Genomic DNA, 15,232 nt, shown 5'->3' on the forward strand with positions numbered 1-15,232 from the left:
AAAACGTAGCTGCTATGAACATGAGTCATGAAGAGCTTTGAGGTTCTCCAAATTCTTTCTCAATGAATCTGAGTTCTGCAAATTCGTGCATCCCTACAGCCACTTGAATTGTTCCTGGGACCAAACTGACAGCCGGAAGAATTGGAATAGAATTAGTGTAGTATGATCAGCAAAGCATTCACCAAATCTTGTATTAGAGCTGCTTCCAAATGCCCATCGTGGGAGCTGAAGTATGTTGAGAGATTGTGGCAGATTATTCCGTGTCCTTGCTAATAAAGAAGTGGCTGTTGTGAGGCTGGTGCTCCTTCCCAGTGAAAGCGATCGCTCCAGTTGATGCTACGGAAGTCTTTATTCTACACAGTATTACAATTACACTCACATAAGCTAGGAAGTTGTCCTCTCATTCTAATTAAGTTCAACTTACATGGTCCTTTTGAATCCTCCTGGGCCGTTCCTCACTGTGACCCCTCTCCCTGCGTCGCTCAATCATCTTGATTCTAATAGTTCCAATCCGCGGGAAGGAGCATCCTCAACCGTTTCAACTATGTTATCTCCTAAATTCCCATCCTCCATATCGTCGCCTGGTGCAATTGTTTCCCCAGCAACCACCAAATTGGTCTCTGTATGCTCTACTGTTTTGGCATCTCCCTGAATTTCCCTATCTCCTGTACTTTCATTCCCATCGTCTGTGCAGCTGGGGAGTAAAGCTCGTTCTGCTGGCACCAGAAATGCCTCTTCATCAACCCTCTGGTTCTCCTGGGAAGTTTTCTCTTCTTGAGTGCACGCCAAGGACTCTTCTGAGCCCGCGTGCACGGCAGTGGCATTGCATCCCTTCGAGCTCTTGCTCCAGCACATCACTGTAGGATTCGCAAGCGGTAGGACTTCTAAGGTAACTGGGGTCAGGACCAGTGCTGAAGACAACTCCCACTTGGGATGGAGTCCCAGGCATAATTCCCCAAACATCATTCCCCAAACATGGCGTAACAACAGGAAGAATACTATGAGGGGCTCTGAGAGGTGTCTGTTGGATGGCACACTGCTCCATTGATGATGCAAGAACTATTGCTACTCTAAGCAGTTTTCCAACAAGAATGAAATAATGTATCTTTATCGTATAATGTGCCCAAGTTGAAACAGAAAGAGAATGATGCGCCCAAATTGGCACAACAGAGGATTCCTTCATGTATCGGTACAAGAGTAGGAAGGAGGGCTCAGTCAGAGAAAGTCTGCAGCCTCTCCTAATTATAACTTACATTTCCAAATATATACATGAGGCTACAAGATAAAGCAAGCTATCAAAATGAGGAGGTAAGGAAAGCCTGTATTTGATTACAGAAAGAATTCACCGGGGTGAGTATGTTTGCCTGTGACACAGTCATCTCTACGAGATGTTAAAAGGAATCTTGATGAAAGTCCCCTCTCCCTTTACACATTCCAACAGTCCCATTTCTCCCTTTCACCTCTCCCAGCAATGCATTTCATGTAAGTTTGATCGGATTCTGCAGCACTGCTGTTCTGGTAAGCAGTGGCATAGGGCAGATTCCACTCTCCTCCTCGGTGCCAGAAAACATGGGGTGGGGGGTCTGTCATGTTCACAAATGATAATGTGCACAGTTTTGTTGGAGAGACTGTGACATTTGCACAACTGGTGCCATAATATTTAAAATACTTTGTATTGGCAATCTCAGCTGGACATAATCTCAAAGTCGTCTACCCACCTGCTATGTAGCCCCATATTCCGTGCATGTCAAAGGACTTGTTGAGTTCATCCTTCACTTGGCACTTCCAGGGCTGGGCAGGGTGGGAAATTGACAGATTCTTTGGCAAGTATGGGATTTGGCTCTGCTAGGCTAATCAAAGTAGTCAGAGGGGAGGATGAAATTGACAAGAATATTTACAAGATGGAAAATATGCCTCAGCAGGGTTACACAGTAGACAGGCAGACCTGCAATCATTTGCACTGGGGCAATATCGCCAATAAAAGCTATTTTTAAAAAATTGCAACACAGAAGGGGGACAGAAAGAAATCTGGAAAAACACAGCACGCTTTCAGTCCCCAAGTGGTATTCTCATACATCTCCACTCCCACCCAAGCCATTTATTTACATTGCTTGATCTTTCTTAGTAACAGTTTAGTATCAGCTGTACCACAGCTGAGAGCTTGTCAACATGGTGGGAAGAATCAGCATCATTAGTGGCAGAATATTTATCATGTTGCTTTCCCAGGCTGTGAATAATATCTGAGTACGCTGTGCCAAGTGGAATGGCTCTAATTCTCTACAACATAAAATGCTGAAGGCAAATTTATTGTTAGTGAAACTGTTGAAGTGCTAATCACGTTCTTCTGTCACTGCATTACAGAAGAATGTATGTATCTATGGAGTTAGTAACCTTGTGAAATATTAACAGATGAAAAAGTTGGGTAAAAAAACCCAACCTGTGAATTGCTCTATGTTTCTTTCATGTTCTTTGATAACCCCTGGAGACTAACCAGCACTTTATCTTCATCCGTGTGCTTGTGTGTCAGGATTTCATGTGGATTTTTAGGTTTTACGGTATCATCATGAATGACGGACCCATTTTTTAATCTGAAATTTAAATATCAGGATTTTTTCTCTGCAAATGACATGCTGTTGAGCCCATGCCTTATTCTCCCCGCAGTTCATATAGTCAGCTGGTTTCAGCCATCTGGGAGAAAGCACAAGGGGAAAGAGGCTAGGTCACTGTTTGGATATACCATGAGCCTGGGGCCCAGGCTCCTGCTCTCCCAGTGACACTTTGAACTGTCCAGCGCCCATTTCTGACCTCAGAGAGGCAGCTGGACTGTTTTTTTTTTCATGACAGTTGTGAGGGAAGCAGAGTAGAGACTAGTTATCACTGAGTACTGAATTAAGGCATCATGTGTTCATAGCTCATAATCTTCTTCCCCTGCCCAAGACAAGAGAGATGTTCAATTAATGAGTCACTGCTGTTGTATCAGGACAATGGGAATGATGAGCTGCAATGCCTTGACTTTCAGTTCCTCTTGGAATGCAGCTGTGCATCCAGAGCTCTGCTGAGCTCCTCTCTTGATTGCAAATGGAATTTGCTTGGCAGTAAAACTGCCATCCTGATTTCTGAAGACCATGGTGGAAGGGGGCGATAAGGCCATGTAGATGCATAGCGCCTGTTCAAAGGGGGATTACAATAAGTTCCAAGAAGTTAACTTCCTAGCAACAGATATGAAGAGGAGCATTTCTTCAGATAAAAGATTCTTCTCAGATCCAGATTCCAGATGGCAGTATGCTGATTTCTACAAATGGCAAAAGAGGGCAAGAGGCCTGCTCTCCTTTGAATCTGGAGAAAAGTCAAACAGAGCCAAGATCAAAATCTGACAGCATATTTTGCCTATTCACTTGGATTCAGGAATAAGAATGAGAGTTTGCACATGCAACAGCTAAATTTTCTATAAAGTGCATACAGCAATAGCATTTAGAACCCAGAACCTTCATCATGGCAAGCAAAAGGACTGAATCAGCTTCTGTGCAGCACAGGCGTGTGTTGTGGATGGACAAGTCCTCAAACTATTGCTGAAAACAGCCTCCCAAAAGTTAAGCATCTTGCAATAAATATGCTAGAGCATAATCCATGTTTCTGCATCCTGCCTGTTATGCACCTGAATAAACTGGGCTTGAAGTTCTGCATTTATGGCAATAAACTGAGCAATAGCAGGCACTCTGGTGCCCTAAACCCACAGTAGGAGTCAATTTTCTATTTACTGCATTGGCAAAGGAGCTCTTTTCATATCTGGACAGTGTGGGCCAGTCCACACAACTGTATCTGATCACAAAACATTACTGCAGACCAGGTTATGTAAATACATCATATGCTGTTTTCTGTTTTTTGTTTTTATTGTCATCTGCTTTTCATTCACGCACCCGGATTTAATTAATTCCTGTGAACTCCCTGGAGACCTTTGGTTCTTGAGTCATAAAGAAATACAATAAATATAAATAAATAATTTTATATGCTTATTAACTGCTGTTGCTGGCCATCTGGTTCACTTCATTCAAGACACGTTGTTGCCATTTGCATGCTGTTCTTTATGTGTGAAAGAGCAGAGGATTGTCAGGGTAGCTCAGTGAAAACAATGGGTACCACATCTGTGAAAGCTTCTGAAAGTTGCTTTTCAGTCTCCCTTTTTTGCTTATCCAAAACTCATTTTTTAATGAGTCAGGCTCTGCATCCAGAAGGAAAATGTCCTTGCATGATTCATTTTGGATCATTTGTATAGGGATTTACAAAAAAAATACACAGTTTTTCAGTTTTAAACATTTTTTAAAAGTTAATCTTTCCACCTCTGCCTTTGCATTGCTTTGCTTGCTCTGCTCCATAAATCACCGTGTCTCCTGATGGTACTGTACAATCCAGAAGAGTTCATAACAATGAAAAGAATTAGTTCTACGTGGCAAAATATCAACTAGATATTCCCCTCCAGGCTGCTTTTCTTTTTGGTTTGTCACATGTTTCCTTTTGAATATTGGTTTTTGTTTTTTGTTTTTTTGTTTAGCATTAGTGTGAAAAGCATTAGATTTCTCAAGTGTTTTCCAGGGCACAATAAATCCTATAGCTTAACACCTGTGTTCTGTGTGGACCCATTCAAAAGAAATGTTCACTACACAAAAACGATGGTTAAAACCCTCATTGTCAAACTTTATCATGATGGCAGAAATAAACATAAAAATCTAGCCTGTGTTTCTGTGAATAGAGAAGATGTGAAAGCCACAAAATCTCATTCCAACCTTCTCGTTGCCAAGCCTTTAACTTAGAACTTACATGGCGGGTACAAGCTGACTGAAAACCGACTGAGTCTTCAGATCATTTAGCTCTGCAATGAAGAAAATAATGCTGAATAGAATAATGTAATACTAGCTAAATAGGCTGCTTAAAGAGCAGTTTAGATTCATATCCCATTCAAATGGAGTCATTTTACTCCTATTTATTCTTACTATTATCCCAAGTTTTCAGCTGTGCTCAAGATACCTTTAAATTCTTTTCATAGTTTTGATTTGGAGCAGTGAGTTAGGGATGCAGCATAAAAAAAAACCTAGGCTGTATAAATGGTGGGGTACCTAGGATGTATGTATTTATTTATTGGACTGGATGGATGAAATTGTGGCTTTCTTGAAAAGGTAATCTGTTGGTGTTTGCAACATAAAGACCATTTAAGATTGTTTTTCCAGTCAGTTTTCAGCATTGGTGATACAGATGTATGTTAACTTGCAAAACAGTTCAGATTTGTGTTGTGTAGCATAGCATAGCATATTAGAAGGCAAAGTTACAGACCCTTTGGTTTGCTGTAGATAAGTAATAAAAAGAATTGGTGTGATGAGCAGATATGAATCAATGGAGAACATCCTGGCATGAAATAATCTATAAAAAGCACAATATTTGAAAAATGGAGTAATACTGGCTCCGTTTAGCTAAATCTTACATTTCACCAAAGCCAACATCCACAAATTTTAGCCATCAACATTCTCTCTCCCTCTGTCTTTCTCTGACACTGCAGCAAATCTTGATAGCTCAAGTGGAAGCTTGAGACCATGTTTTGGATCTTCCTTTTTGCTAATCCCAGATCATGAATTGGAAATAGTGAAATTTAATAGGTATGCACCAGAGAAATGAGCATTCTTTACAGTCATAATACTTCATAAATGATGCCAGTACTTCTGGTCAAAGGACTTATTTGTTAGCCAGCAAAATACTTCAGAAATGGCTGATGTTTATAATATGATGCTGATACTTCCAAACCCTCTGCTGTTATTGCCAGAGCAATTTAGGAGCATGTATTCATCTACCTGTCTATAAAGCCTGTAGGAGTCTCAGAATGTAAACAGAATGAAGCACATTTTTAACAAACATCGAAAAGCACTCCAGATTGGTGTGGGACTGGCTGTATAGCCAGCTCTGAGTGAGTGCTGTGAGATATGAGAGGAAGTGAACAGCTTTTAAAATTAAATAAAATTGGCAACTTTTTATATTGTGTCATCAAGATGAAAAATTACTCTTGCCATAAAAATATTAAGCTGAATGAGCAAAGAGCATGCATAGTAAAAATGAAGGAATACAGAACTATTCCACCTGCACTGACCAAAAGTAGGGAAGGGTGATAATTTTGTTCAGTCTGGATTTTTTGATAAGTTATCAAATTAGTAGATCTCTTTATAGAGGGGATGGAAAAAAATTTGCAAGTTTTTGTTTCATAAACATGGGAGGAAGCAAAGCTGACATTCATCCATTTAGGTGCAGAGTTTCTTATGCCTAAAGTCTGGAATTTAATGCCTGTGCAGTCAATCAGTTTTGTGTGCTGAACCAGAGTTGTCACCTTTTTGTTTTCTAGCAGGCTTATCATCTTCAAAAGCTACAGGACAGGCAGGTATATCTTGGCCTCCTGCATCCTGGGAATACCTTTACTGATTGAATTTGACTGCTTCAAATGGATAACAATTTCATTTGGTTCATTTTTGATCCAAATTCACTAAAATTTGCCAATTTGGTCAGAAAAAATGGATTTGAGATTTCAAAAAAGTGAATGGGAGAAACAGTGAAACTGAGAGATTATTCCACACCTGGATGCAATGTTACCAGGGTGGCTGATGAATTTTGCTATTTAGGAGCAAAGAGAGTCTGTTCACAGATAGCCCTTGCTGGCCCAAGGTTTTCCTGGGCTGGAGGCGGGGTGAGGGGTTGATGCTAACTCACACCAAGCAGATTTCCTTCCACACTAGGGAGAATTAGGAAGTTGTGTGCATAGAAACTATACAAGGTACTGCTAGCTTGGGCAAACATTTGCAGTTTAAAATGCATTGCTAATTCATTGTTTCTTCCCGTTTCTGTCCCAAATTACATGAAACATTAAAATCTTGGTTATATTTGTCCATGGAACACCCTATGAAGCAAGCCAGCTTTTATCTTGATACCTAAAAATGAACTTTTTTGGCTTGCTGCTTCTCTCTTTCTTTTTTAATAAAGCTGTTTTGTAGTTAAGTTCCTCAAGATTTTGTTCTGAGTTCACTCTAAAATAGTTTCTTTTGGGGTCTTCAGTCCATACCTACTGGTTTTTCCTCCTCTTGTTATTCTTTGTATTGTGAAGCAAAATAAGAGGCTTGACTTAAGAGTTGCAACATGTAGACAGATCACATGCATGATCTCCATGGAAACTGCCTGATTTATGTTTGTATTTAATTAGAGTTGTCCATTACATCCCCAAATAGAATGTAATTTGAATGCATATGCCAGTCACAGTTTAAAAGATTCGATTTACCTAATCTGGAAGTTGAGTGAGGTTGCATTTTATATTCATACTTCATTTAATACTTTCAAACAGAAAAGAAATCAAAACACTCCTTTTCTCCAAAACATTTGTGAACTTTACTAAGGGTTTTTTTCCCTTTGTGCAAAAGCTGTGCAATGTTTCCCATTTTTAAAATCAAAATCATGTCAGCTGACTCTCAGGATATGTCCCAGACAGAAACAAAAGCAGTGTAGATTAGTATTTACAATGGTGTTGTTTAAAAGTAGTTCACTTCAAGTAAATCAAAATTAGAAGCTGCAATTTGAACAGTTTCTCTATGGAAGCATTCTCCATATCCTCTGATTTGCTAAATTATAATATCTTTTCTATTCAGCCATCAGTGGCAATGCTGGCTAGGGTGAAGTGAGTTGAAATATGGCACATCTGAAAGGTGATGGATTAGAAAAAGCCGCATATGATATATCAATTATTGCTTTTAAAAATAGGAATTCTGACCCCAGGCCTTTGGCTTATGTCCTACCACCAAAGCAATTTGCAAGAAGTTAAATTTTCAGTAGAACACATTTAAGAAGAAAATTAAAATGCTACAGTATTGGAGGAAAAACGGTGTAGAAAGCAGTCAGAGGTATTCCTGCCATCTGGTCCACAAGCAGCATGAACCTCCCTGCGGGTGGAGCTAACTCCATTTGGGGAAGAAAGAAAGACAGGGATTCAGTTTAGAATCAGCTTCTTGGCACAGGGGCATTAATCTTGCTCTAATTTGCTAGCCCTCTGATAGATGTCTTTTGCTAACAACCTCTGTAATACTTATTTTGTATCACAAAGCCAGCTTGGTAAGCCCATAGTAACATAATACGAGGTAAAAGCTGTAACTATTACCTCCAGCTTGTCTTGATCTGCTTGGAAGGAGAGAGGGATAGGAAAACTGGCTTGTGACAGCATAAGTGGTTTCCCTACCTCCATATTACATTTGTAGCAATGGCCTGAACTATTTCTTTAAATGTTTGCTAACTTATAAGGTAAGCAATACTGTGGTATCAGCATTTTAAAATGAAGTGCATGGGATTCGGATTGCTCTGGGGACTTTCTGCCAGAACTGCCTTGCGTGGTATATAGCTCAGTTGCTCAAGGTACCAGTGGCAAACGTGGCTCTGTCTCAGAGGGTATCAGTCCCGACATTCTGCTTAATGTTTTGTTCAGCCTGCTCTTTATATGGTGGTTCAGGATATTGTATGAGTCTTATACACATTTTGGGCCCGCTGGCATTGTTGCGGGGGCACAGGATTATTTGAAGCCCCAGCTCAGACTCTGAAGGACAAGTCGCTGCCCCACCCATCTGAGTCGGTGCACGATGAACCAGCCCTGCTGCCTCTCCAAGCATCCAGCTGGACCTTGGAGAGGCAGAGAGGAGACATGCTGGGGTTGGGTGGGGAGGGGAGGAGGTTGGGGCTGTCTGCTTCCTCCAGTGCCTGTCAGCATGCCGCCCTCCTTCCCTCCCCTTCTTGGGAACTTAATCTAGATAGCCAAACAGGCACCTAGATAAAAGGCACAGCATGAGTCATGGCAGAGATCCCCACCAAGTTCAGAGGCTGCATCTGAAGCAGAGACTGTTGCATTGTACTCTTAATTGATAATAAGCCCTGTTGAATTAATTGGACCTGACTTCTGAGCAGACATGCTTAGGACTGGCATGTAATACATGCCTGTTCTATCAACCATTACTCTGCAGAGTAGATTATGGTTTCTTTAAAGTGTCTGATTCAATTTTTGTTCGCTTTTAAAAGTCTCTTAATCAGAGAAGCTTACATGTGGAATATCACTAATAGAAAAGCTTGGTTTTCTTTTTCATTCTTGTACTGTATTCTAAATTGCATCCCACATAAGAGGGACTGCAGTAATTTAAAGCGTAATGAGCTCCCTACCCCACCCAAAAAAAGAAGGAGAAAAATTATCTAGAATAAATTAAACTAACAGTATTAGACATGAAGTATAGGGGGGAAAATAAGGTTCCATAGGTTGAACTGAAAAATATTCTGAAAAAATATTATAAAGGAATTTTAAAGGAACAACTAATAGGCAATGAAGGTGATAATGATAAAGGAAAAGAAAAGGAGGAAGGAAGGAAAAAAATAAAAATGAAAATATATCATATTGCTCTGTGTATTTCTGAGTTTTGTGAAAGGATTTTGAATTTTATCTGTGACTCTGATCTATGCTGTTTACTTTGCATTTTTGTCTTTTCAGAGGAAGACGGTGGTGACCTCCTCAAGACGGGGATCAGTTTTCCAGGGACACCAGAAGAAGAGCTAGGTACAGATGCTATTTCTTATCTATATGAAACTAGTTTTCAAAACATGTTAGGCGCCAACCAATCCTTCATTAACAACAAGTGTGTGATATGCATAAAAATGTCATTTCGGTTTACTTATCATTTGAAAATTCCCATCTGGAATGTGAGCAGGAGTGAACAGAAAATGTTCACTAATTTCCTGACCTTCCATTTACATTTGCAAAATGTGTACATGAAATATGCTCAACTTTCTTAAAATATGCAAATCAGCTGCTCTTTAGGCTACAGGGGAAATGAATGCAATTTGGGGGGGGGGTTGTGCAACATTCATGTTTGGTAACTGTTTTGCACAGTTTCCTTGTTTGTGCAAAACAAGCAGTGATTGCAAATGAGTGAACAAGTCAAAGAGAAACAGTGAACTGATGCTCAGAAAATCTTGGCAAGCTTGAACCTAACTTGTTCATCCACCCCCTTAGTGTGTGATAGTATGTACCCTTTTATTTTAATCCAAAATCAGCTAGTATAATTACGGGTTCACTATTTAACTTCTGTACTTCTCACATGCTACAAAAGTTACTTTGTCTCTTCACTTCCCATCTTTTCTCCCTACTTGTACCAGCCACAGAAAGGATGAACAAAAATGCCAATCTATCTTTTTAACAAAATCGGGATGTTGTAAGTCAGAAGTGATGATTATGTGGCCTCCAGTCATTGTTGGAGTGTAACATCAGTCATAGCTGGTACAGCTTGTTTGCTATCCCTGTTCTAAGCAAATTCTGTCTGAGAAGGCTAAATCCATTGCTCTGAGCTACAAGAGTGTTCCGATGCAGAAACAGTCACATAACTCGTCCCACTTCCCATCCACAGATGTTTGGATGGTCTGGCCCATTTCACATAGGATGAACTTCCCATGCTGGCATAAGGAGAATCGTTGGAATCCCACACTGCAGCTCTGTGTGGCTTTGTCACAAGTATTTTCCCTTCTACATGTGACTACACGGGAAACTCCCAGCCGTCTGAGGTTGTGCACATGCTTTAATCATATATAATGATGCATGCACATAGTACAGTACATACGGTTTCCTTCAATGAAATGGATCAAGTGCGGATTAGCTCTCATTTCATGAAGCTACATTTGCAACCAGTACTAAAAAAATAAATTAACATTGAAAAATTGAAAAAAACCATTAAATACATGTGGTATCCACTAAAGTAGTACAATATGTATACATTGTTTGTCAATCACATGCATGTACATGTTATAACATAATATTTCTGTGAGTTGGCTATTGTCAGTTAAAAATGCAATGAAGAGGAGCAGCATTTAAGAATTTCTACAGATTTTCACCATATTGTAGCCTTTGCTCAGGTAGTGGGTCCTCTTTTGGCACTTTTACCCATTAGGGCAATGCATTAGGGGTGCTGTAGTATGATGGAAGTAATGAGAGGAATAAAGGCCTTGGCACTGGTGACCTTGGTTATCCATCCGTCACAGAGAACAAGGACTACATCTGCCGTTGGCTGATTGGGTTTGGTCCTGAGAACGACTGATTGACATTAGCTGAACAGCTCTCATTCTCAGGGACTCTGCTTGTTAGTGGGTGCAAAGAGCTGCCCCTTGAGAAGGAAAATGAAGGGTCTAGGAAAAAGAACAAGTAAAGCCAGTAAAGGACTGAAAGAAGAAGTGATCTACAGGGAGAAAAGGTCAAAGGCATGAGTCTGAGAGGGGAAGGAAAAGGGAGAGATGGAATGGACAGAGAAAACATAGATTGTGGGAAGTATATGTCATACTTGCAGAGGTAGAAGATGCATATTGATTTGAAAGAGAAACGAATCTTTGGTCGGATGCCTCTAGTTTGTTTAATGGGAGAGGGTTAAGAATATGTTTCACTTATTAACTGTGACAGTGTTTAACTTTGGCTGGATATTTCCCACACTGATGTGGAAAACTGAGACAACATTATATAACTACTATATATTCATCTAAAGTAGATTGGATATTCAATTTTATAATTTTAGATACTGAATCAGGAATAGAGATTTGTACCTTTTTTGTTTTGTTTCCTCTTACTTTGTTTTGTGTACCTATTTTTGCATTCCTCATCCTTTAATGGTAGATGGACAAAACAATAGACTGAGCTGAAGTGATTAAGGTAACACAGAATATATATTTTGAACAGCTTTAGCTATATAGTTCCAGCTCACCTGCTATTCTGACTTTAACAAAAAATGTTGAAAAAAGTAATTAAAATTATTTTTCCATATTCTGGTGAATAGATTTGCTCATTACAAAAACTAAGAAACTAAGCTGTAGAAAAATCACTGTAAATGCTGGTCACAACCCAGCGATACACTTTTAAGTGTCATCGTTTTCACTTGGGGAGAGTAAGCATGTGCCTAACTCCTTCCCATCAAAATCAATGAAACTTAAGTGCTTGGGCTAGCCCAAATGAGGCTCTAATTCTGAGCAAGAAAAATGTAACTGAAAATTGTTTCAAGAATTATAGTTTTCCCCTTCAAAATGCGATAGAAAAAATATTTTCAGAAGTATTATATGTCTGGATATTAAGAAGTGTTGACTTTTCCTATATCATGACCCACTAATTATTTGGCAGCCCTGTTCTTATGTTAGCTGTGTTTTTGTTTTATTTTCCTTACCCTCTGTTCTTTTCCAGTAAAAAAAAAAAGAGAGAGAGATGGAAGAGCTGGGGATTATATGCATAAACTCCAAACATCTCATTTGGCCAAATTTTATGGAGCAATTAGCATAGAATTGTGGGTACTTGAGTGCACCATTGACACAAAGTTTTAGGGTTCCTTAGCTTGTCCTAGATTCTTCATAAAATGTCTTTCTGTGAACTTTGGAACATATTATTAGAAAATAATCATACAGTATTGTATAAAGTATACCACACTTACTCTCAGAAACTCGATTGTTTAATCTCCATATTATATATTAGTAAAAATTCCATAAAAGATTGGTTGAATTGTCAGTACTAAGTGCCTTGATGGTTAAATCCACACATTAGTTAATTTATTTAATGCATAAACACTACTCTTCATACATATTTATCCTAAGGCAGTTTCAGATGCAAATTAAAAATAATACATGCTTCCCCCATACTCATTTCTAGTCGAGCAAACTCTGCATACTGATTTTTCATTTTTCTAACACTGAGGAGCTAGCACATACACCTCTCGTGTGTCTATTTATTCAACTTATGGATGGATTTTCTTTCTTTTTCCTTTTAAATACATAGATTCTTTCTTACATTCCAGGTGACTGTGGGGTAGGGGTAGAAAAGAGAAAGAACATCTGCAGAGAGACATAAGCAGGTGCAAATGCCTTTCGTTCATTTTAATTAGAGCAAAAGTATAGAAAATGATAAGCAATCTATTACTGCGTGAATATATTTCACTGGGTGGATCAACAACAAAATATCCTAATTTGGGGAGAAAAAACTTGTAGCATTAATTTGTAGGCAGATTTGTAAAGCTAAACCTAGACATTCACATGTATTTTGTTGCCAGCAAATACTAAGAACGCTATCAGATGGAAGTGTTTGATTCTGGGTACTAGGAAACTACTTAGTACTTGCAACTGTGTGATGAGTTGACATAAGCCATACCTCTTCCATATGGTCACAATTATGAAAGCAGAGAGCTAAAGGATACTAAGTGGGAGTATTTTTCATGGGTGACTTGATAGTACACTATGAATTTCCTGCTAAACCAAGAACAGCAACTCGGGAAATAACTACCAAGGGAGAGCAACTTTTGTTCCAGTACTGAGTTCTTAAAACAGCTTATAAGTTAAGAACACAGAGATGTATGGGCTTCCTTTAAAAGGGATTAAAACCCATTCACCTTCACTTTATTCTCCAGAGTATTCCTTCGTATTCCTTTCTCCAATGTAAACTACTGAATGGCAACACAGGAGACATCGCTTGTTAATATTAGCCCATTGCCTGACCAAAACTGGGGGCCCTTGGCAAGGCAGCCTCCCTCTCTCAGGGAGTCTACTTTTTTGCCACTCTGGTCACCAGCTGCTCTGGCTCCTCATTCTCTTCTTCATTGTTGCTACCACTCGCTTGCTTGATTGACAGGTGGAGAGCATAGAAACATAGAAACAGAGCGAGTCAGAAGGGGCCTCCCGGGCCATCTAGTCTGACCTCCGGCACCAGCCGGCTCCGCTCACAACATGCCCACCATGTGGACGTCCAGCCTATCCTTGAACATCCGCACCAATGGGGCCTCAACAACCTCTCGTGGAAGCCCATTCCACACCCTCGGGGTCCTGACTGTCAGGAAGTGCTTCCTGGCATCTACCTTGAATCTTGGCTCCCTGAGCTTTGCTCCATTGGAGTGCGTCCTGCCTTCCTCTGCAGGGGAGAACAGGTCTCTACCCATCTCCGTGTGACATCCCCTCACATACCTGTATGTCACCAACAGATCCCCTCTGAGTCTCCTCTTCTCCAGGCTGAAGAGACCCAGTTCCCTCAGTCTCGCCTCATACGGCATCCCCTGCAAACCGGCCACCAACCTTGTGGCCCTACGCTGCACTGACTCCAACCTGGCTATATCCTTTCTGTAATGAGGGGCCCAAAACTGAACACAATACTCCAGTTGCGAGTGCACCAGAGTCGTGTAGAGTGGTAGTAATACATCTCCTGATCTAGAAGCCACACTTCTGGCTATGCAACCAAGGGTGGCATTTGCCCTCTTGACCACTGCATCCCACTGCTGACTCATGTTTAGCCTGCAGTCAACCAGTACCCCGAGGTCCCTTTCACAAGTGCTGCTGTCCAGCCACTTGTCACCTAACCTGTACTTATGACAGCTATTCCTATGCCCCAAGTGCAAGACCTTGCACTTATCCACATTGAACACCATCCTGTTGTCTCCTGCCCACTTCCATAGTCTGTCCAGATCCTTTTGGATCTGGAGTACCTACTCCTCAGTTGTGGCCCCTGCTCCAGTTTTAGTGTCATCTGCGAATTTGATCAGCAGACTGTTCAACCCTTCTTCCATGTCGTTAATGAAAAGGTTAAACAGGATCGGCCTCAGGACAGAGCCCTGGGGGACCCCGCTTGGCACTGGCCACCATCCCGATGATTCCCCGCTAATGGTTACCTTCTGCTTTCGGTCAGTCAACCATGCCCTAATCCACCAGACAGTGCTTTGGTGTATCCCAAAACTCCTCAGTTTCTCCACCAGGATGATGGGGCACTTTGTCAAAGGCCTTGCTGAAATCCAGGTATACCACATTCACTGCATCCCCTCCATCTAGCCATCTCGAAACCTTGTCATAGAATTCCACAAGGTTCGTCTGGCAGGACCTGTTTTGCGGAAGCCGTGTTGTGTGGCTGTCAGCCTCCCTTCCCTATCTAGCATCACTAGATCTCTCTCTATTATGAGCCTTTCCATTGTTTTTCCTACAATGGACGTAAGGCTAACTGGTCGATAATTCCCCATGTCCTTTCTACTACCCTTTTTGAAAATTGGGACCACTGATGCCACCCTCCAGTCCTCTGGAACTTCACCCGTTCTCCACGAGGTCTCAAAAATGGAGGCCAGCAGGCGTGAGAGAACCCCTGCCAACTCTCTTAAGTACTCTCGGGTATAACCCATCAGGGCCTGGCGCCTTT

At 40.7% G+C, this 15,232-nt stretch overlaps 1 protein-coding gene across 1 annotated transcript in view; it reads left to right on the top strand.

Moving 5' to 3' along the window:
- The window catches only part of DLGAP2 (DLG associated protein 2), a 377,632-nt gene that overhangs the window by 253,358 nt on the left and 109,042 nt on the right, over positions 1-15,232 (top strand). Inside the window, exon 3 of the mRNA XM_044419196.1 lies at positions 9,539-9,604. The gene's annotated coding sequence lies outside the window, so the exon portion shown is untranslated. The remainder of the gene's footprint in view (positions 1-9,538; positions 9,605-15,232) is intronic.

This window comes from Varanus komodoensis, unplaced genomic scaffold, assembly GCF_004798865.1.
Source record: "Varanus komodoensis strain SLA01 unplaced genomic scaffold, ASM479886v1 scaffold10, whole genome shotgun sequence".
Taxonomy (NCBI): Eukaryota; Metazoa; Chordata; class Lepidosauria; order Squamata; family Varanidae; genus Varanus; species Varanus komodoensis.